The sequence below is a fragment of the Elephas maximus genome, chromosome 5, assembly GCF_024166365.1.
Source record: "Elephas maximus indicus isolate mEleMax1 chromosome 5, mEleMax1 primary haplotype, whole genome shotgun sequence".
Taxonomy (NCBI): domain Eukaryota; kingdom Metazoa; phylum Chordata; class Mammalia; order Proboscidea; family Elephantidae; genus Elephas; species Elephas maximus.
The window spans coordinates 136,937,363-136,958,247 of NC_064823.1; the positions used below are offsets into that span (position 1 = coordinate 136,937,363).

Genomic DNA, 20,885 nt, shown 5'->3' on the forward strand with positions numbered 1-20,885 from the left:
CCTTGATGTCATTCCACAACTTGTCTGGTCTTTGATCATTAGTGTTCAGCGTGTCAAATCTATTCTTGAGATGGTCTCTAAATTCAGGTGGGATATACTCAAGGTCGTACTTTGGCTTTTGTGGACTTGTTCTAATTTTCTTCAGTTCTGACTTGAACTTGCATATGAACAATTGATGGTCTGTTCCACAGTCAGCCCCTGGCCTTGTTCTGACTGGTGATATAGAGTTTTTCCACATCTCTTTCCACAGATGTAGTCGATCTGACTCCTGTTTATTCCATCATGTGAGGTCCATGTGTATATAAAAAAAAAAAAAATTTTTTTTTTTTTTTATATAGCCGCCATTTATGTTGGTGAAAAAAACTATGTACAATGAAGAAGTCTTGCAAAATTCAATCATGCAATCCGCGGCATCATTTCTATCACCAAGGACGTATTTTCCAGCTTCAGGAAAGGTGTGTGTCAGGGTTGTATCCTTTCACCATACTTATTCAGTCTGTCTCCTGGGCAAATAATCCAAGAAGCTGGACTACGTGAAGAAGAATGGGGTATCAGGATTGGAGGAAAACTCATTAACAGCCTACATTATGGAGATGACACAACCTTGCCTGATGAAAATGAAGAGGACTTGAAGCACTTGCTGGTGAAGATCAAAGACCACAGCCTTCAGTATGGATACACCTCAACAGAAAGAAAACAAAAATCCTCACAACTGGAGTGATAAGCAATGTCACGATAAACGGACAAAAGTTTGAGGTAGTCAAAGATTTCATTTTACTCGGATCCACAATCAACACCCATGGAAGCAGCAACCAAGAAATCAAATGACACATTGCATTGGGCAAATCTGCTACAAAAGACCTCTTTAAAGTGTTAAAAAGCCAAGGTGTCTCCTTGAGGAATAAGGTGCGTCTGACCCAAGCCATGGTGTTTTCAATCACCTCATATACATGCAAAACCATGACAATGAATAAGGAAGACCAAGGAAGAATTGACGCCTTTGAATTGTGGTGTTGGTGAAGAATATCGAATATACCATGGACTGCCAGAAGAATGAACAAATCTGTCTTGGAAGAAGTATGACCAGAATTCTCCTTAGAAGCAAGAATGGCAAGACTTCGACTCACATACTTTGGACAGGTTATCAGGAGGGATCAGTCACTGGAGAAGGACATCATGCTTGGTAAAGTAGAAGGTCAGTGGAAAAGAGAAGACCCTTGATGAGATGGATTGACATAGTGGCTGTAACAATGGGCACAAGCATAGCAACAATTGTGAGTATGGTGCAGGACTGGGTAGTGTTTTCTCTGTTGTACATAGTGTTGCTATGAGGTGGAATTGACTTGATGACACCTTACAAAAACAACAATAATTCTATTTGCTTCACATGTGTTAACTTAACTGAATCTTCATATCAATCCTATAAATTAGATACTATTACAATCCTATTTTATAGAAAAGGCCAAGAGAGGTTAAGGTTACATAACTAGTAAGCAGCAGATCTAAGATTCAAACCCAGGCAGTCCGGTTCTTAATCACTACGCATATCACAAAAATGATAATGGAATGCCTCCTGTGATTTGAAAGTCCAGAGGGAACATGCTTCAGGCACAATTGGATCCAGGTGCTCAAAATATATCAATCAGATTTGCTCTCTGTTCACTTCACCCTCAGATGCTCTGCCCATGAAGAAGGCAAAGATGGCCTCTTCAACTCTCCTGGTGTTAAAGCAGCTACAGCAGAAAGAACTTTTGCTGCCTAATTATTTAGCAAAAGGCCTTTAGGGTAATACCTTTCCTCCATTTCAGTGCCTGTCATCCAGTGGGGCTTTGCCTGAAGCAGGGCAAGTCGAGGCCGGGCAGGCAACAGCAAAATGCCCCCTGCACACAGGACTGATGGAGGCCATGGATAACTGAGAACGTCTGTGAAGAGGCCTAAGGGCCTGAGAACTTTAAAATCTGCAACTGCTAGAGTTATGAAAACTAAACAACCACCCAAGTGAATACCAGTTATATTGTCAGAAATCATTGTGGAATTCGAGGTGGCAAAATTCCACACTGGAAGTCCTTGGGCCTTGAACGCATATTGGAAGGATTTCTGGGTTTTGTTTCTTTGCTCTGAGTTTCTCTCTCCATTCCTCAGCTTGGGCTACATGTTCACACACAGAGGTTTGCTGCTGTTGTTGTGTGCTGTCAAGTTGATTCCAACTCATGATAACCCTATATGACAGAGCAGAACTGCCTGATAGGGTTACACACATAGATACTTTCCCTTGACCCACAAACACGCACACACGCAAGTGCACACACACACTTACACACATTCCATTTGCTTTTGTGCTTAGCCTGGTAGTGGAAGAAGTACTGCATTAGGAATCAGGAGAGCTGAACTCTCATTCAGCTCCACCCCCTGAATTTGGGAATGCCACCACTTTGCTTTGGGTCTCAGTGTCCCCACCTGAGGAAATGTGGCCTTGAACCAGATGATTCCAGAGACCCTTTCCAGGGCTCACATTGCTCCTGGTTCCAGTTCCCTTCCTAGCTTCCTCGCCTGAACCCCACCTCTCCCCCTCCAGAGCCCTAGACCCTTTCCTGGCCTCAGCATAGCTCCATTCTTCCCTCAGGGCCTACAGTGCACCCCCTTCCTGCTGCCAAGTGGCCCTCACTGCTCAGCCCTACCCTGTCTTCAGCTCACTCAGGGCAGCTGCTCCCCAAGCTCTTGAGTCTGTCTTTTAATGAGGTGACATCATCCAGCTAATCATTCATGCCCCAAATGGGATCCCTTAAAGGCAGGAGATCAGATAAATACATACCCAGATAAAATAAAGCATACATAATGCAAAATGTCATTGTTGTCAAAGAAATACCCAAGTTGTCACTGAGGCCTTTGTCAAGAATCTTAACACACTTTGCACAGCTCTCAGCCTTAAAGAGGTCCTAAGTCTCTCTTCCTGAGGCAGGTGGTCCAGTGGTTCAGACACACCTGAAGTCTGGCAGGCCCAGGCTCAGTTCTAAGACTGGTCTGCAACTTAACTGCTTCTATCATTGGGTCAGACAATTAATCTCTCAATGATTCTCTGTTCCTTTATCTAAAATGGGCATGGTCACAATTGCCGTATTTATCTGCTGGAGCTGTTCAAGGGCTACATAAGATCGTGCATATTAAGTGAGGTTCTGGGTGATACAAATAGTTAAGTACTCAACCACTAACCTAAAGTTTTGGCTGTTTGAACCCACCCAGCAGTGCTGTGGAAAAAAGGCCTGGTGATCTGCTTCTGTAAAGCTTACGGCCAAGAAAACCCTATGGAGCCGTTCTACTCTGTAACATATGAGGTTGCCACAAGTCAGAACTGATTTGATGGCAATGGGTTGGTGTATGCATTTTCGCTATGTTAAGCACTTTTCTGGGTGCCTGGTTCACAGCAGGAGCTCGTTGATTGTTGGCAATTATTATTTTCTGCAACAAGAAGCTACATGGAATATTATAGGGCTGTGAAAAAAAGACGTTGTCTATGTACAGCTAGGGATGTAGTGCTCAGTGACAAAACGAAGGTCAAGAACAGTGGATGCTGCTTGAAATCTTTTGTTTTAAAAAAGAGGGAAAATAAGAACTTATATTACAGCCCTAGTGGTGCAGTGGTTAAGAGCTATGGTTGGAACCAAAAGATCGGCAGTTCGAATCCACCAGCTGCTCTTTGGAAATCCTAAGGGGAAGTTCTACTCTGTCCTACAGGGTAGCTATGAGTCAGAATCAACTCAATGACAATGGATTTGGTTTTTTAAGCATAAAGAAATATAAAAACACTAGTGACACAAGAAACTGATGATAATGGCGAGTTGTGGGAGAAAGGGCACTGAGCGAATGGGTGTCAGGGAGGGTTTTGCTGTACATCTCTTTACATATATGTTTAAATTTTGCTTCATGCAAACATATAACCTATTCAGAAAGTTAAATTTAAAAATTTTAGAGATAAAATAAAAGACACTCCCATTTACTTGCTGAAAGGTGTGTGATCACAGGGCTGGGAGAGAGGGAATCCTGGGCAAAGTTTGATTTTTCGCTCTACCAAACTCAGGAAAAGTCACCTCCAGCTACCTCAGAAAGTTATCAAGTGTCTTAGTTTCCTAGAGCTGCTAAAACAGAAATGGCACAGGTGGGTGGCTTTAACGGACAGAAATTTATTCTCTCACAGTTTAGGAGGCCAGAAGCCTAAACTCAGGGTGCCAGCTCTAGGGGAAGACTTTCTCTTTCTGTTGGCTCTAGGGGAGCTCCTTGCCTCTTCGCAGCTTCTGTTCCTTGGTTCCTTGGTGACATTCATGCGTCGTGTATCTTCCCCTCTGTTTCTGCTTCCTTCTCTGTGCCTAACGTGGACTTTTTATACCTCAAAGCTGCTTGGCTTAAGAAATACCCTACACGGATATGGGCTTCCTTAACATGAAAAGAAAAGCTCCATTCCTGGTTGGAATTACATCCACAGGTATAGAGGTTTAGGATTTACAACACACAATTTGGGGGACACCAATTCAAACCATAACACCAAGTAAAAGACTTAAATAGCTGCTGGTTTAACCCAGTCAGCAATTTCTGTGCGGAAGACGGAGCAAGTCTTATCTATCAGCTTAGGCACTGGTTTATGATTCATTGTTATCATCATCATCACCATCAATTATATGAAACGGAAAGTTTGTATGATGCTTTTAAATTTACACAGTGGTTTCACACATATTACCTCATTGAGTTCCCAACAATACCCTGAAATTCAGTTTTTATTCTCCTTATTACCTCCTCTTATGGCCTATAGTAGGTACTGTCTTTGTCCCTCTTGAAATTCCTGGGCACTCACCATTCCTGGTGGCTTCTTACTGTAAACACTGGGACCCCTTCCTGATGGCCTTCTCTGGCCACAGGCACTAGCTCAGCCTACACACGGGGCAGCCAGTGCACCAAGGAGTTGATGCCCCTGGAAGCAGCCCTCAGCCCACGACTGAGGGGAGCTGGTAGCTAAATAGTCAAGGTTCCTCACTCTTTAGGCAGGACATCTCTGAGGCATGTTCTACACAGTCTCCCCAAGGTCCGTCTGTTAGGCTGGGTTTTCTAGAGAAGCAAAACCAGTAAAGTGTATGAATATATATACAGAGAGATTTATGTCAAATAAATGGCTCACATTGTTGTAGAAGATAGAAAGTTCCCAGTGTGTGGGTTAGGCTGGAGGCTTCTCCTGGCTCACAGGCTATGGAAGTCAACAAATCCCAAGATGAGCAGGCAAAACTGCAGGTAAGCTGCTAGGTCAAGTCCCAAGAACCCGAGGTCAGACAAATAGGAGCCAGCTGTAGGATCCAGAGTGAGCAAAGCCCCCGAGCCTTGCCAAAAAGTCCACCTATATTGGACACAGGCCACATCCCAGTGGAAACTCCCTTTCAATTGATTGCCTACTCAGAGCAGATCCCTTCATAGAGGTGATCAAATTACATCAAATCTCATCATGGAGATGATTATACCATTGCACGACTGCCAAAATACATCATAACTACCAAAGCACTGAGAATCACAGCCCAGCCAAGTTGACACACAACCTTAAGGATCACAGTCCCCACTGGGATTCATCCTCAGTTGTCCTTTGCAGTAACCCGTTCATGAAAGCACAAGGTGTTGGCTTCCTTACCTTCCCTTTCTCACATCTCCCTCCCCCATTGGTGTTTTCTGTGATTAAGGCCTGATGAACCACCTGCTTTTATATCTTTGTCTCAGAATCTGCTTCTGGGGGAAACTCAACCCAAGTTAAAGGCACAGCACTAAGGAGTAAAAGAGCAGGAATCTGAACGCGGAGCTGACTCCAAAGCCCATGCTCTCTCTACCCTTCTTTCTACCGTTCTGTGCTGCCGTCTTCATTAGCTCTTCACAGAAGACAAAACCCGAGATCAAGAGGAGAGCAAACATTCTCTTTAAAAACCAGGCTGGGCAAAGCTAAAGAATCAAGCACTACAATTGGCTCTGAGCATTCCAGTATTCAAAGCAAAGAGAAACATGATTCTGGTTAATGAGCACGACAAGGACTTAAACTTGTCTTTCAGACCACATTTAAAAAATTGTGATTTTTTTTTTTTCAGCCATTCATTTTGTGTTGGAGAAATAACTGTAAATATTCATCAGGACTTTTTCACAAATGTACTATTTTTGCTTTTCAAGTGACTTCTTTTCTTGTCCAAGAATTAAATCGTCACTTAAAATGGTCTATCATTTTCTTACAAAATCAGATAATCTCTTGAAAGTAGCTATATTTCGAGAACTGCAAGGGAGCTGCCATAAAACTTCTAGAAGAGCTAAAACATTTGGTCTGGGACCCTGCTGTATAAGTGGGAGGGGTCTGCCAGGCAGGAAGTTGGAAGAGAGTGTCCCAGGTGGAGGGACTGGCCTTGCATGGAGGAAGGGAACCTGCTTGGTGACAGCAGGAACCGTATAATAAATGCTTATGTGAGTGTAGAGATATATGTGCCACACACTCACTTCCAAGACAGTAAAGAAAGGAAGCAGAAAATGAGTGGTGGATAGGGAAACTTGCCCGGTTTCCTCCAGTGCAAGAGTGGGGCCCTCGGGGCGAGCCTGCCCTGGCACCCTTACTGAGAAGGGCTTTGTATGACATCCTTGAGTCACTGGGGAGGGCCCCACAGTGGTGGCTGTTGACACCTCCAGGACAGTGGAAGCTTTGTTAAAGACCCAACCTAGTGAGGTGGGGGCTCCGGGGAGGCCCTTTTACCAGGTCAGGGGATTCGTTCCAGGGAATGGGAAGGACAGCCAGGAGTGGTGCAGTATTCATTGATTGGCTCACATTCTCAACACTTTTTAATGACAGACATGCACAATCAAAAAGTTTCAGGGCTATTGTTTTATTACAGCTCTTAGCACATATGTTATAACCAGTTGCATGTGTTTGTCTCCAGGGACACGGGTTCCTTCAAGTCAAGGACTATGTTTCATGCATTTTAAATTGTCTATTGCCCAGCATGAGGTGTTGGTGGTTCAGTGGTAGAATTTTTGCCTTCCATGCAAGAGATCTGGGTTCGATTCCCAGCTGATGCCCCTCATGTGTGTCACCAGTCATCTGTCAGTGGAGGCTTGGGTGTTGCTATGATGCTGAACAGGTTTCACTGGAGCTTCCAGACTAAGACAGACTAGGAAGAAAGGCCTGGTGATCTACTTCCAAACATCAGCCAATAGAAGCCCTATGGATCACCAAGGTATGATTTACAGCTGATCACAGGAATGGCGCAGGACCAGGCAGCATTTTGTTCCGTTGTGCCTGGGGTCACCACAAGTCGAGAATCAACTTGACAGCAGCTAACAAAAACAACAATCTTGTCCAACACAGTTCCAGGCATGCAGTAAGAGCTTAATAAATGGGTGATGAACAGAATATGTATGGAAGCATTCATGTTTCAGCATCTTCCTCAAGAGCTGCTTTTGACTGACGAAGGGGAAGAGATTATTTTTACTGAAGTCCTTACAGCTGAGTAGGATCGACTAGAGAGCCACAGTGAATGGTTCTCCGGGTTAGATGCTGCAGCTGCCTGCCTCCCAGGGACCCTCTACCCAACAGCAGCATGTGCGGTGGATCCTCCAGAACTGTGACTGTAAAAGGATTCAGCTTTTCACCTTAGATGCTACAACCGCCAGTTTTTTATAGAGTCTGAAGGCTCCACTCCCAGTGACTTTTTTCTTTTTAGCTTAATGTTATAATCTTCTCCTGAGACACAGGAAAACTACCCTAGCTGACATGGCTCTTCTGACTGGCACCCTAGGTTTTGCCAAAACTAGTCCAGAACTTTGAGTGAAAGGAAATGAAAATACTGAGCATAACTTTTGGGTGGGAAACGTGCTCATGGAACAATAAGACCAGGAATGCAAAGAGCAAGGCTTCCCCTCCTCCGTCCTCCTTGTGCTCCTCTCCTCTGCTGGACTCCATTCTTCTCTCAGCTCCCTTTATCTTCCCTCTGTCATGTCTGGTGTTCTTCCCTTGTTGTTGTTGTTACCCGCTGTCAATTTGGCTCTTGCTCAGGGCAACCCGGTGTACAATGGAATGAAACAGCTCCCACACCTGCACCATCTTCATGATCATTGATACGTTTGAGTCAAGTTGGACAATATTCTGTTGTGATCCATGAGATTCTTATGATCTAATTTTTGGAAGTAGATCACCAGGCCTTTCTCCTTAGTCTTAGTCTGGAAGCTCCCCTGAAACCTGTCTACCATGGGTGATCCTGTAGGTATTTGAAATACTGGTGGCATAGCTTCCAGCATTGTAGTAACACAGAAGCCACCACAGCACCACAAATTGGCAGATGGCTGGTGGTTTCTTCCCTTACCCTTTGCCATTAAGTCAATTCCGATTCATAGTGACCCTATAGGACAGAGTAGAACTGTCTCAAGGAGCAGCTGGTGGATTTGGACTGCCAACCTTTTGGTTAGCAGCCGAGCTTTTAACCACTGTGCCGCCAGGGCCCTGGTTTCTTCCCTTAAAAACAATTAGAGGGGATGTATTAGTTTCCTGTGCCTGCTGTAACAAGGTACCACAAACTTGTGCCTTGAAAGGACAGAAAATTATTCTCTCACAGGGCAGGAGGCTGAAAGTCGGAAATCAAGGTGTCAGCTGGGCCATGCTCCTTCCAAAGACTTTTGGGAAGAATTTGTCCTTGCTTCTTCCTAATTTTTGGTGCTTACTGGAAATCCTTGGTTTGTTGCAGATTAACTGCAATCTTTGCCTCCCTCTGTGTCTAAATTTCCCTCTTCTTATAAGGATACTGGAGATCTGGTAGTGCAATGGTTAAGAGCTACACCTGCTAACCGAAAGGTCTGCAGTTCAAATCTACCAGCTACTCCCTGGAAATCCTATGGGGCAGTTCTACTCCATCCTATAGAGTCACTATGAGTTGAAATTGGAAGCAATGGGTTTCGTTTCATTTTATATGGATACCAATCTTTAGATTAGTACCCATCCTAATCCAATATGATCTCATCTTCACTTATTTACATCTGCAAAGACTCTATTTCTAAAAAAAAAGGTCACAATCACAGGTTCCAGGTGGATATGAGTTTTGGAGGTACGCTATTCACCTCAGTTCAGGGGACACAGCGTTCTAGGAACACAGCCTGCCTGGGTTCGAATCCCAGAGATGAATTACCCTTGTTGGCTGTGCAATTGTGGGCTAGTTACTCAACCTCCCTGTGCCTTGGTTTCCTTGTCTGTACAATGTAGGTGATGGTAATATAGCATCTACCTCTTAGGGCTGTTGCAAGGATTAAATAAATTAAGAACTGTAAAAGGCTCAGAAAACTGCCTGGTAAAAGTAAGAGCCAGCCAAACAATAACACATGTGAGGAATGTGCTTCTTAGTTCAGTCAAGTACAGGAGACCAAATGGGCAACACCTGCCCAAAAGCAAAGACAAGAAGGCAGGAAGGGACAGGAAAACTGGACAAAAGTACATGGAGAACCCAGGGTAGAAAGGGAAAGGGGAGAGTGCTGACACTTTTCAGGGATTGCAACCAATGTCACAAAACAAATTGCGTATAAAATTTTTGAATGAAAGACTAATTTGCACTGTAAACTTTTACCTAAAATACAATAAAATTAAAAAAAAAAAGAAAAAAGTAAGGGTCATATGAATCTCAGTTAACGTCATTCCTTATAGAATTAGTTCAGGCAGAAGACACAGTAAAACCTTTAAAAGCCAAGAACCTGTTTAAGGTGGAAACCTGTCAGAGAAGGAAAATGCAAATATTTTCCGCTAACAGTGATACAAAAGTGATATGACTGCACCCTGTCAAAGGCAGAAAACTTGCAAGACCTAGAAAAACTCTCACAGATTTCTCTGTAATAATGAGATAAAAATAGTGAGATAAGGAAAGGATTTCCTGCCCTGGAAAAGATACCGAAAGCTCCTGGGTGATTTCCCTAAAGAACAAAACTCATCTGAGAAACAAGATGGCCTTGTGTTGGGCCCTGGCCTAGGAGCTAATAACTTCATGTCCTAACATGGCCTTGCTCTATGACCTTGGACAAGCCAATTAGCTCCCTAGGCCTTAATTATGGGCTTATTCACAGAAAACCTTGGTTCCTAAGGAAGGCTGGAACCAAACAACCAAACCCAGTGCCTTTGACTCTATTCCAACTCATGGTGACTTGGAGTGTTACAGAGTAGAACTACTCTATAGGATTTCCTTGGGCTGTAATCTTTATGGAAGCAGATTGCCAGATCTGTCTTCCACATTGTCTCTGGGTGAGTTTGAGCCACCAACTTTTAGGTTAGTAGTCAGGTACAAACCTTTGTACCACCCAAGGACCTTACTAAGAAAGATTAAAACCAAAACAAAACCCATTGCCGTTGAGTCAATTCTGACTCAGGGCGACTCTGTAGGACAGAGTAGAAGTGCCCCATAGGGTTTCCAAGGAGCGGCTGGTACATTCAAACTGCCGACCTTTTGGTTAGCAGCCAAGCTCTTAACCACCGTGCCACCAGGGCTCCAAGGAAGATTAGAGGCTGTAAAAACTAAGGTGATTATTTAAGTTGCACTTCCTGGCTGTGGAACCATTTATTATCTTTAAAACTCTGAGAGTATGGGGTGAGCTTGTTGCTAGATGAGACAGAAATGAGCCTCTCAAGGTATGCTTCCAGTGAATGTGAATTAATTTAAGTTAAAGACAGAAGACCAAAATGCCACGAAAACAAACCCACTGCCATCAAGTTGGTTCCAACTCATAGTAGAAATCATGGCTGGTGAACATCTAATTTATCACTTTTCTGACCACAAAGGAAAAGAGATAACTTACCAGAGGCTTTGAAACTGAGAATTCCTCAGTTTGTGTTTCCCTCACAGCTCTGAGAGACGTCACTTTTGAAACCTAAAGTGCGATACAGGGTTGATCAAAGGGCTATTTCTCATTTGTGAGGATATTTGAGGAAAGGAATAAAAATCAAATGAAATGGGATTGTTGTATTAAAATAACAGCAGCAATATGAAGTTGAGACTGCCCTGGACGATGTGAGGTGAAGGGTAGGGGATGATTGTTGATCTCATGGGTATCTATATACTCCTTCTCAGAAAGTCCTGATTTCCATTGTGGCCCACTGACTCCATGGATGTTGACTCCACCCCTGGCCTTAAGGAGCACATGATCCAGAGCAAGGCAATCACTGGGTCCCGGACCTGGCAGTGATTGGTTCAGCGTTTGGCAAATGGCCTAAGCACATCCAACCAAAGTCAAGTTCAGGATTCTTGTTTGAAAATCTGGGTCAAAAGAATCCTCTCTTTTGCTCAGAAGAGGTGTGGCTTGTGGATGTGAGCAATGGAGTTGCTGTAGCCGTATTTGCTACATGGTATTGTTGTTGTTAGGTGCTGTCGAGTTGATTTCAACTCACAGTAACCCCATGTAACAGAGTAGAACTGTCCCACAGGATTTTCTAGGCTGTAATCTTTATGGGAGCAGACCATCAGGTCTTCTTTCTTCAGAGTCACTGGGTGGGTTCAAACTGCTGACCTTTTGGTCATCAGCTGAATGCTTAACCATTGGGCCACGAGGTTGCTACCTTGAAGGTGCCAAGACAAAACAAACAAACAAACAAAAAAACCCACTTGCCATTGGGTCAGTTCCAATTCATGGTGACTCGTGTGTTTCAGAGTAGAACTGTACTACATAGGGTTTTCAAGTGCTGTGATCTTTCAGAAGTAGAATACCAGGCCTTTCTTCTGTGGCACATCTAGATGGATTTGAACCTCCAAGCTTTTGGTTAGTAGCTGAGTGCATAACTATTTGCACCATCCAGGGACTTTTACCTGGAATCCACCCAGAAGGTAGCTAGCCTGAAAATATAATCCACATAACAGAAGAAATCAGCCCCGAGACTGCTGGAAAACAGAGTGAGACTCTAATGATATTTGGACCCTCTAGAAGAAATTGTGCCTGAAGAGTGCCCTTGACCTGGACTCCAATACATTTACTCAATAGTCAGGATCCAGTCAGAAAAACAGAAACCACACTAGATATTTCAAACACCAAGGATTTAATTAAAGAATTTGTTACATAGCTAAGAGATCAAAAAGAGGTAATGAAGGGATTAATTAATAACCCCTATGGCTGGTGGAAACCCTGGTGGCGTAGTTGTTAAGTGCTACGGCTGCTAACCAAAAGGTTGCAGTTTGAATCCACCCTGCTTCTTGGAAACTCTACGGGGCAGTTCTACTCTGTCCCACAGGGTTGCTACGAGTTGAAAGCGACTCAAAAGCAACAGGTTTGATTTTGGGTTAGGGCTGGTGGAAAAAGATAGTGAGGACAGTCACCAGGGCCTAGGACCTTGGAGGGGGGTCTCATAGGGTTGGTGCTGGGCCCCTGGGGGGAACTGCATAGCTTGTGTTCAGACCCCTGAAGTGCACAAATCACTGAGAAGGGAACAATATGATGGGAGCTCACACAGCCAACATGGTGCCCCAGCGTTGCTCTGCGGCACGTGGCTCGGCGGTGAGGAAGGAGGTGCAGCTGGAGCTGTGCTCAGCTGCTGCTGGTGCCTCTGCAGGAGCACGGCAAAGGGGATCTGGGGGTGCCAGGAGGAGCTAGGAGGTGGAGCCCACTGTCTGCTCCTGCTGGAGAGACACTGGAAGAAACTGGAAGGCAGAAATGAAGCCTCTTCTCTTCTTTTCTTGTCTTTTAATCTTCTTCTAACCAACCAGTTGCCATCAAGTTGATTTCAACTCATAGTGACCCCATGTGTGTCAGAGTAGAACTGTTCTTTCTCCACAGGGTTTTCAATAGCTGATTTTTCAGAGGTACATTGACAGGACTTTCTTCCAGGGTTCCTTTGGGTGGATTTGAAAACCTCCAGCGCCTCAGGTAGCAGCAGAGCTCTTTAACCGTTTGCACTATTCACAGACTCCAATCTCCCCTAGTGTCTCCTATTGGCAGAGTCTCACAGGGAGTCAGCCGGCACGAAGGTCTTCGAACTGTGGTTTGCAAAGTACCAGCATCTCAGAGAAGAGTTCTGAAGGTTGGGCTTGGAGATGACAGATGAGAGGTAAAAAGCAGGCATGGTAGTACAGCCAGTTTGAGTTTTCTGTTATTTGCATTCTCTTGATATACCCGATTATTGTATTTATCTTAATTATAGTTTTATCCCATATTTTTCCTTAGGCTGTAATCTGGAAATCACTTGATAATCCTAAATGCTATTCTTTACTTCTAAGTGCTCTGTTGGTTGCTGGGGTGTTTGTTTTCCATTGTCTTTGGTGAGAAGACCAAGTACAAGAGGCTGGTGAATGCCAGGTCACTGCTCACTGACTTCCCTTTTGGAAAAGTTCCTGATGCACAGTGACTCTGGGGCTTATTGTAAGAAGAAAATCGGAGGCTTATTTTGGGGTTGGGGCTTGGACTAGGATGTTTTTTCTTACAAAAAAAAAAAAAAAAGGAAAAAAAAACCCTGCCTCAGTGGGCTTAAATAACAATATATTAAGTCATATAATTGGAAGCCCCTCAGTAGGCAGCTTCTGGGAAGGTTAATTCATCTGCTCAACTGCGTCATCAAGGACACAGGTTCTTTTCCCTGTATCTTGGTCCTCAGAGTAACACCCCTCATGGTTACAAGATAGCTGCCTCAATTACAAGGATGATCTCCAGATACACCAATGTCCAGTGGAAGAAGAGCCTCACCTTGTCTTTAGGTTTCTTCTTCTGAGCAAGGAACTGTTTCCCAGAAATCCCGCACTAAAGTACCCATCACAGGCTAGAGCCAGGTGGCATGCCTACACCTAAACTGATCACGAGCAAGAGAACTGGGAGCATCATGGTTGCCTCAGATCAATCAGAATTTACTCCCGAGCTGGGAAAATAGTGTCTGTATCAGTCAGGATTCAATCAGAGCGGCAGAACCACTAGAAAATGGTTCTACATATGAATATGTTATAAGGGATTTGTTACAAGGATTTGATCTTTTGTAATTGTTTTTTTTTTTTTTAATTGTAGGAGCTGGTTAAACAGTCTCTACAGATGTTATATATAGGAGCCCTGGTGGCGTAACAGTTAAGTGCTCAGATAGTAACCAAAACACTGGAGGTTCAAACCCACACAGCAGCTCCATGAAACAAAAACCCAGTGATCTGATCCTGTAAAGATTACAGCATAGAAAACTCTGTAGAGCAGTTCTACTCAATGGGATCTAACAATGTGACCTTAGCAGTGGTGCAATGAATTGTTTTATATGGCCTTTCTAGATGTGGTCTTCTAACTCCTACAGAATGATTGGGCAGGACTATGCAAACAAGGTGTGTAGAACCTTGGAGGAATTGGACAGTCTGTTAATGCAAATAAGGTGCGTGGAATACTTGTGGGGGGTGTGATTATGCAAATGAGGTGCCTGTGGCCCACCAAAGTGATCGGTCAGTTTTGCCATCCTGCTAGGCTTAAAAATAGCCAATCCCACTGTTAAAACTCAACCACAAAAAGACAAACAACCCAATCAAGAAGTGGGCAAAGGATATGAACACGCATTTCACTAAAGAAGATATTCAGGCAGCTAACAGATACATGAGAAAATGCTCTCGATCATTAGCCATTAGAGAAATGCAAATTAAAACTACGATGAGATTCCATCTCACTCCAACAAGGCTGGCATTAATCCAAAAAACACAAAATAATAAATGTTGGAGAGGCTGCGGAGAGACTGGAACTCTTATACACTGCTGGCGGGAATGTAAAATGGTACAACCACTTTGGAAATCTATCTGGCGTTATCTTAAACAGTTAGAAATAGAACTACCATACAACCCAGAAATCCCACTCCTTGGAATATACCCTAGAGAAATAAGAGCCTTCACACGAACAGATATATGCACACCCATGTTTATTGCAGCTCTGTTTACAATAGCAAAAAGCTGGAAGCAACCAAGGTGTCCATCAACAGATGAATGGTTAAATAAATTATGGTATATTCACACAATGGAATACTACGCATCGATAAAGAACAGTGACGAATCTGTCAAACATTTCATAACATGGAGGAACCTGGAAGGCATTATGCTGAGCGAAATTAGTCAGAGGCAAAAGGACAAATATTGTATAAGACCACTATTATAAGATCTTGAGAAATAGTATAAACTGAGAAGAACACATACCTTTGTGGTTACGAGGAGGGGAGGGAGGGAGGGTGGGAGAGGGTTATTTACTGACAGTTAGTAGATAAGAACTACTTTAGGTGAAGGGAAGGACAATACTCAATACACGGAAAGTCAGCTCAACTGGACTGGACCAAAAGCAAAGAAGTTTCCAGGATAAACTGAACGCTTTGAAGGTCAGCGGAGCAAGGGTGGGGATTTGGGGACTATGGCTTAAGGGGACTTCTAAGTCAACTGGCAAAATAATTCTATTATGAAAACATTCTGCATCCCACTTTGAAATGTGGCGTCTGGGGTCTTAAATGCTAACAAGTGGCCATCTAAGATGCATCAATTGGTCTCAACCCACCTGGAGCAAAGGAGAATGAAGAACACCAAGGTCACACGATAACTATGAGCCCAAAAGACAGAAAGGGCCACAGGAACCAGAGACTTACATCATCCTGAGACCAGAAGAACTAGATGGTGCCCGGCTACAACCGATGACTGCCCTGACAGGGAGCACAACAGAGAACCCCTGAGGGAGCAGGAGATCAGTGGGATGCAGACCCCAAATTCTCATAAAAAGACCAGGCTTAATGGTCTGACTGAGACTAGAGGAATCCCGGCAGTCATGGTCCCCAAACCTTCTGTTGGCCCAGGACAGGAACCATTCCTGAAGACAACTCATCAGACGTGGAGGGGAGTGGACAATGGGTAGAGAGAGATGCTGATGAAGAGTGAGCTACTTGTATCAGGTGGACACTTGAGACTGTGTTGGCATCTCCTGTCTGGAGGGGAGATAGGAGGGTAGAGAGGGTTAGAAACTGGCAAAATTGTCACGAAAGGAGAGACTGGAAGGGCTGACTCATTAGGGGGAAAATAAGTGGGAGTATGGAGTAAGGTGTATATAAGCTTATATGTGACAGACTGACTTGATTTGTAAACATTCACTTAAAGCTCAATAAAAATTATTTAAAAAAAAAAGAATAGCCAATCCCAGAGATTGAGGAGAGACCTCACTAGCATCAAGAAGAGCCAGGAGTGGAGCACATCCTTTGGACACAGGATCCCTGCACTGAGAACCTCCTAGACCCAGGAGAAGGAGATAGTTGTAACACTGGAGACAGCACAAGATGGTGACACATGGCAGCAAGCACAGCAGAGTCCAGCCAGCAGCAGAGAAAGAGTGGCAGCAGAACCAGGAGACCTGCATGAGACTGCATAGTCAACTTTACAGCCCAAGGAGGGAGGTGACTACAGTAGGTTTCCCAGCCCACAGAGTGAGAGAGCTGAGTGTCTTCAGACAGGAGGCTTGTTGCTGGAGTGGGGTGCCTCCAGGCACTTATCAGTGAGCTAAACAGCTATAACACCTGCCCGAGCAGGGCAGAGGCCAGGTCTGAGCAGGGCCTAGCAGCAGAGGCCTGCCTGTGGGCATGGCTGAGAAGAAGCTGTTCTGATTGAAGAACTGTATCCTGATTTGTTCCTGTTACTTCCAAGCTGATCTTGATCCTGAACTGTGAACTATTACTTCCCTAGTAAAGCCTATAATCCTCTATATGGTCTGTGAATTCCGTGTGGTCGTAGCAGTGAATTATCAAACCCAGCAGAGAAGTAGAGACTACCGTGGGAGGAACAGCTGGTGTCAGAATTGGTAAAGAGTTTGGAAGGTGGGAGTGTGTTTGATCTCTACCTCATAGGAGTCAGCCTTGGGATAATGCTGATCTTGATTATTCTCCCCCGTCCTGAAGTTAGATGAGGAGGTCTGACACTGATGTCATCCTACAACAGGTGACATGGATTGAATTGTGCCCTCCATATGTATATATTCTATTACATATTATAATATATAACCTAAGGAAACATAGACTAAAACTATAATTATGACATTATGGTAATTAGGTGTATCACTAGGATGCAAATAATGGAAAACTCAACTCAGACTATACCTTCATCCCTGTTGAATTCTTGGCCCTTTACCTGTGGATATAATCCTGTTTAGAAATAGGGATTTTCTTTTGCTGCACTAATGAGGTGGGTGTAGGGTGGATACTACACGTGATACTTCTAAGTTATAAGAAGACTAGAATACACAGAGTCACACACACATAGGGCAAGACAGATGGCACGTGACGATTGTCTACAAACCAAGGAAGGTCAAGGAGTTAAGGAACGTCCAGCCCACTGTCAAGGAAGGAATCAATACGGCCGAGGCTCTGATTTGGACTTTACTCTGATTTAGCTTCCAGAACAGTGAGAAAATAAATTTCTGTTCTTTAAAGCCACCCCTTTGTGGTATTTGTGTTACAACAACACTAGGAAATGAAGACAATAGGGTTGTTGTCTTTTCGTCTGATGCTGTGGTTTGCAGTCCACAGGGCAGGCAGTGGGGAAGGGAAGATGGATATAAAGTGGGACGAGAGCAAGGACAAGCTGAAACTCATGAGCATAAGCTATACCCCACAGAATGGACTGGAGCCTGTGCCAATTCTCACTGCCTCCAACCTTGATGTCCTGCAGGAGAAGCTGGTCCCTCCATTACTGAGCTGAACGTGGATCTGGCTGAGAAGTTGGAGAAGCTGAAGGAGGATCCAGTCAAAGGTGAAGCAGTCGCAGGCCCAGCCACCATTCTTTCCAAACTTCACATTTACCTTCCAAATCTCATGTGAAAATATCTCCTGTGACCCAATTAAATAACACAGGAAAGGGGATTCTGAGACAGTGAGTTCAGCCTCCTCAAGCTAATACCTTTCAAAACCACTGGAATAACTGTCCTTGTAGAGTGGCCCCTGAACAGAGTCGGGGGGCTGTAAGCAAGGCGGGGGGCCGTGGTGGTTCAGTAGAAGAATTCTCAATTTCCATGCAGGAGAACCCTGGTTCAGTTCCCAGCCAACACGCCTCATGTGCTGCTGCTGACCCGCATGTCAGTGGAGGCTTGCGTGTTGCTAGGATGTGGAACAGGTTTCAGCAAAGCTTCTAGACTATGACAGACTAAGACGAAAGGTCTGGCGATCTACTGCTGAAAATCAGCCAGAGAAAACCCTATGGAGCACCACCGTCTGATCCGCAACTGACCACGGGGATGGTGCTGGACTGGGCAGCTTCTTTCTCCATTGTGCGTGGGGCTGCCATGAGTCAGAGCGCTGACTTGACTCTACGCAGCTAACAAGAAGGAGCAAGGAAGGAGAGAACAGATCTGTGGGGGGCAACCCCTAAGCGTCTGTTCTGTAAGTTTTCTGCTGCCTCATCCTGAGTTACAATTTTAGGAGTGGTTTGTGTGTATAAAATATGCATGAAGGTGGGGTATAACAACACTGCGTAAGTCAAGCGCTGCCTCTCTCTTTTTTTCTTCTAAAGGATAACTGGCCCTCCAGGCATATCATAGGCCAAGCCCTGGCAGAAAAGGCTAAAGAAAATAAACTCATGCCTTCAGCACGTAGAGGAGCGCCTGCTCTCCCTCTGAGTCACCTCCACACGGCTTACTTCCCCTGCTTAGTGTCTCTTTTCCCACTTCCTGTTCTGGTTCTGTAAGCAGCATGGAGCACCGACTCTGTGCCGGTGCAGGGGAGACAAGATGAGAATGAAATGAATCCAAGTTCCCACTCCTTTCTCCACCCTCAACCCCATGCCTCCAGAAACCTCCCCAGATGCAGGATAAGTCACCGCAAGAACTCCAGCAAAATCCCGCAGCCTGCACAAACATCTCCGCACGGCTGTAAGTGATTATCTGCAAGTATGTGTATGTGGACATGTCATTTGTGTTTTTAATGAATGTTTTATTTTTGTTGGTCGCATCTTCCCCCTGGAGTGCATAAGAACTTTGAATGTTGGGTTTCGATTTCCTTCACTGCTCGTAACTACACAAAATGTGCAAGGCTGCTGTGCTCCAAAGGAAGAAATCCAGCCAGAGTTTCCAAAGACAACAAGTAGCATTTCTGCAGTGCCTCAGAAGAGGCAAACTGTGCTTTGCACATATCTAGCTCCTCCGTTCCTCACGTCCCACTTCGTGAGGTCGGACCTATGATTGCCCCCATTCCACTGATGAGAAAACTGGGGATCACGACAGTTGTGTGACATATCTAAGCGTTCACAAATGGAAAGTGAGCCACAGAAGAAATCCATCACAAGGCTCCTGTTTCCAGGGTCTATACTCAGATCTGGGCATTAATGGTTCAGTCATAGAATTCCTGCCTTCCATGTGGGAGACCTGAGTTCGATTCCCAGCCAATACACCTCATGCATAGCCACCACCCATCTGTCAGTGGATGCTTGTGTGTTGCTATGATGCTGAACAGGTTTCTGTGGCGCTTTCAGACTAAAATGGACTAGGAAGAAAAGCCTGGTGATTTACTTCCAAAAATCAGCCACTGAAAAGCCTATGGATCACAATGGACTGATGACAAAAGACCAAACAATGTTTCCTTCTGTTGTGCCTGCGGTTGCCATGAGGTGGGGGCCAGCTCGATGGCAGCTCAAAACAGCAGCAATGCTCAGATCCACCATTCCACTGACCTCAGGGATGTGGCATGGGTGTGCATTGTTATACATTCATCGGGGGCGTATTCCGTGGTGGGCATTCTACAATTCTAGTTGTTGTTGTACAACAGAACAAAACACTGCCTGGTCCTGTGCAGTCCTCACAATTGTTATGTTTGAGCTCATTGTTGCAGCCACTGTGTCCATCCATCTCATCAAGGGTCTTCCTCTTTTTTGCTGACCCTGTACTTTGCCAAGCATGATGTCCTTCTCCAGGGACTGATCCCTCCTGACAACATGTCCAAAGTATGTGAGACGCAGTCTTGCCCTTGCTTCTAAGGAGCATACTATCTATACTTCTTCCAAGACAGATTTGTTCGTTTTTTGGCAGCCCATGATATATTCAATACTCTTCACCAACACCAAAATTCGGCGTCAATTCTTCTTTGGTCTTCCTTATTCATTGTCCAGCTTTCACATTCACATAAGACAACTGAAACACCATGGCTTGGGCCAGGTACATTTTAGTCTTTAAGGTGACGTCTTTGCTTTTTAACACTTTAAAGAGATCTTTTGCAGCAGATTTGCCCAATGCAATATGTCACTTGATCAGGTGGTAGATGTTATCACTATCCCCATTTTTAGTGAGGAAACTGAGGCTTAAGGGCTTTAAGGAACTGGTAAGTGGCAGAGCTAGAGTTCAAACCTAGTCCTTTCGAATACCAACAGGCTTGTCTTAACCGCTTTGTCATCCTGACTTAACTGTGATTTAAAATGATGTGAGTGAATGTCTAGAATTCACTTTTCTACCTCTAGGCCACTGGGCTCTGGAGTGAGACCACCAGCGTTCAAAGCCCAGCTGTGTGACTTGAGCAAGATACTTTATTTCTCTGAGCCTTCTTCCTCTTCTGTACAATGATTTCATAAAAAATGGGAGCAACCTCTTAGGCTTGTTGTGAGGATTAAATAGAAAAAAAAAAAAAAAAAAAAAGGCATGCGCGTGCTTTCCTCAATGTCTGGCATGAGGCAAACACCCAATAAATGTTAACTTTTATTCTTATAACTGTAATAATTTTTATTACAAGCCTCATCCAATAGTCTGGTCCACAGCTTCCTCAGCAGAGCCATCGTTGTCAGGGCATTGCTAGCACTGAAAGGCCTGAACTCCAGGGAGCCTCGGATTCGTCCAGAAGCCTTTAACGGAACTGTCCAGTGGCAGCTGCCACTGCACAGGGATGCCTGTGTGTGTGGCCAGCTGCAGAGCCCAGGCCTCCTTGA

General features: G+C 44.5%; 1 long non-coding RNA gene and 1 other non-coding gene across 5 annotated transcripts in view; both read left to right on the forward strand.

Annotated features, from left to right (window-relative positions):
• LOC126077254 (uncharacterized) overlaps positions 1-20,561 on the forward strand; it is an 83,351-nt gene extending 62,790 nt beyond the window's left edge. For 3 of the 4 annotated variants that reach the window (XR_007517690.1, XR_007517689.1, XR_007517687.1), the window contains 2 exons: positions 12,936-13,060; positions 17,652-20,561. This is a non-coding gene — a long non-coding RNA (uncharacterized LOC126077254). The remainder of the gene's footprint in view (positions 1-12,935; positions 13,061-17,651) is intronic. The other variant, XR_007517688.1, reaches the window with a different exon arrangement.
• Positions 7,007-7,077, forward strand: TRNAG-UCC (transfer RNA glycine (anticodon UCC)). The gene has a single exon. It is a non-coding gene; the product is annotated as a tRNA-Gly (tRNA).
• Positions 20,562-20,885: the final 324 nt, after the last annotated feature.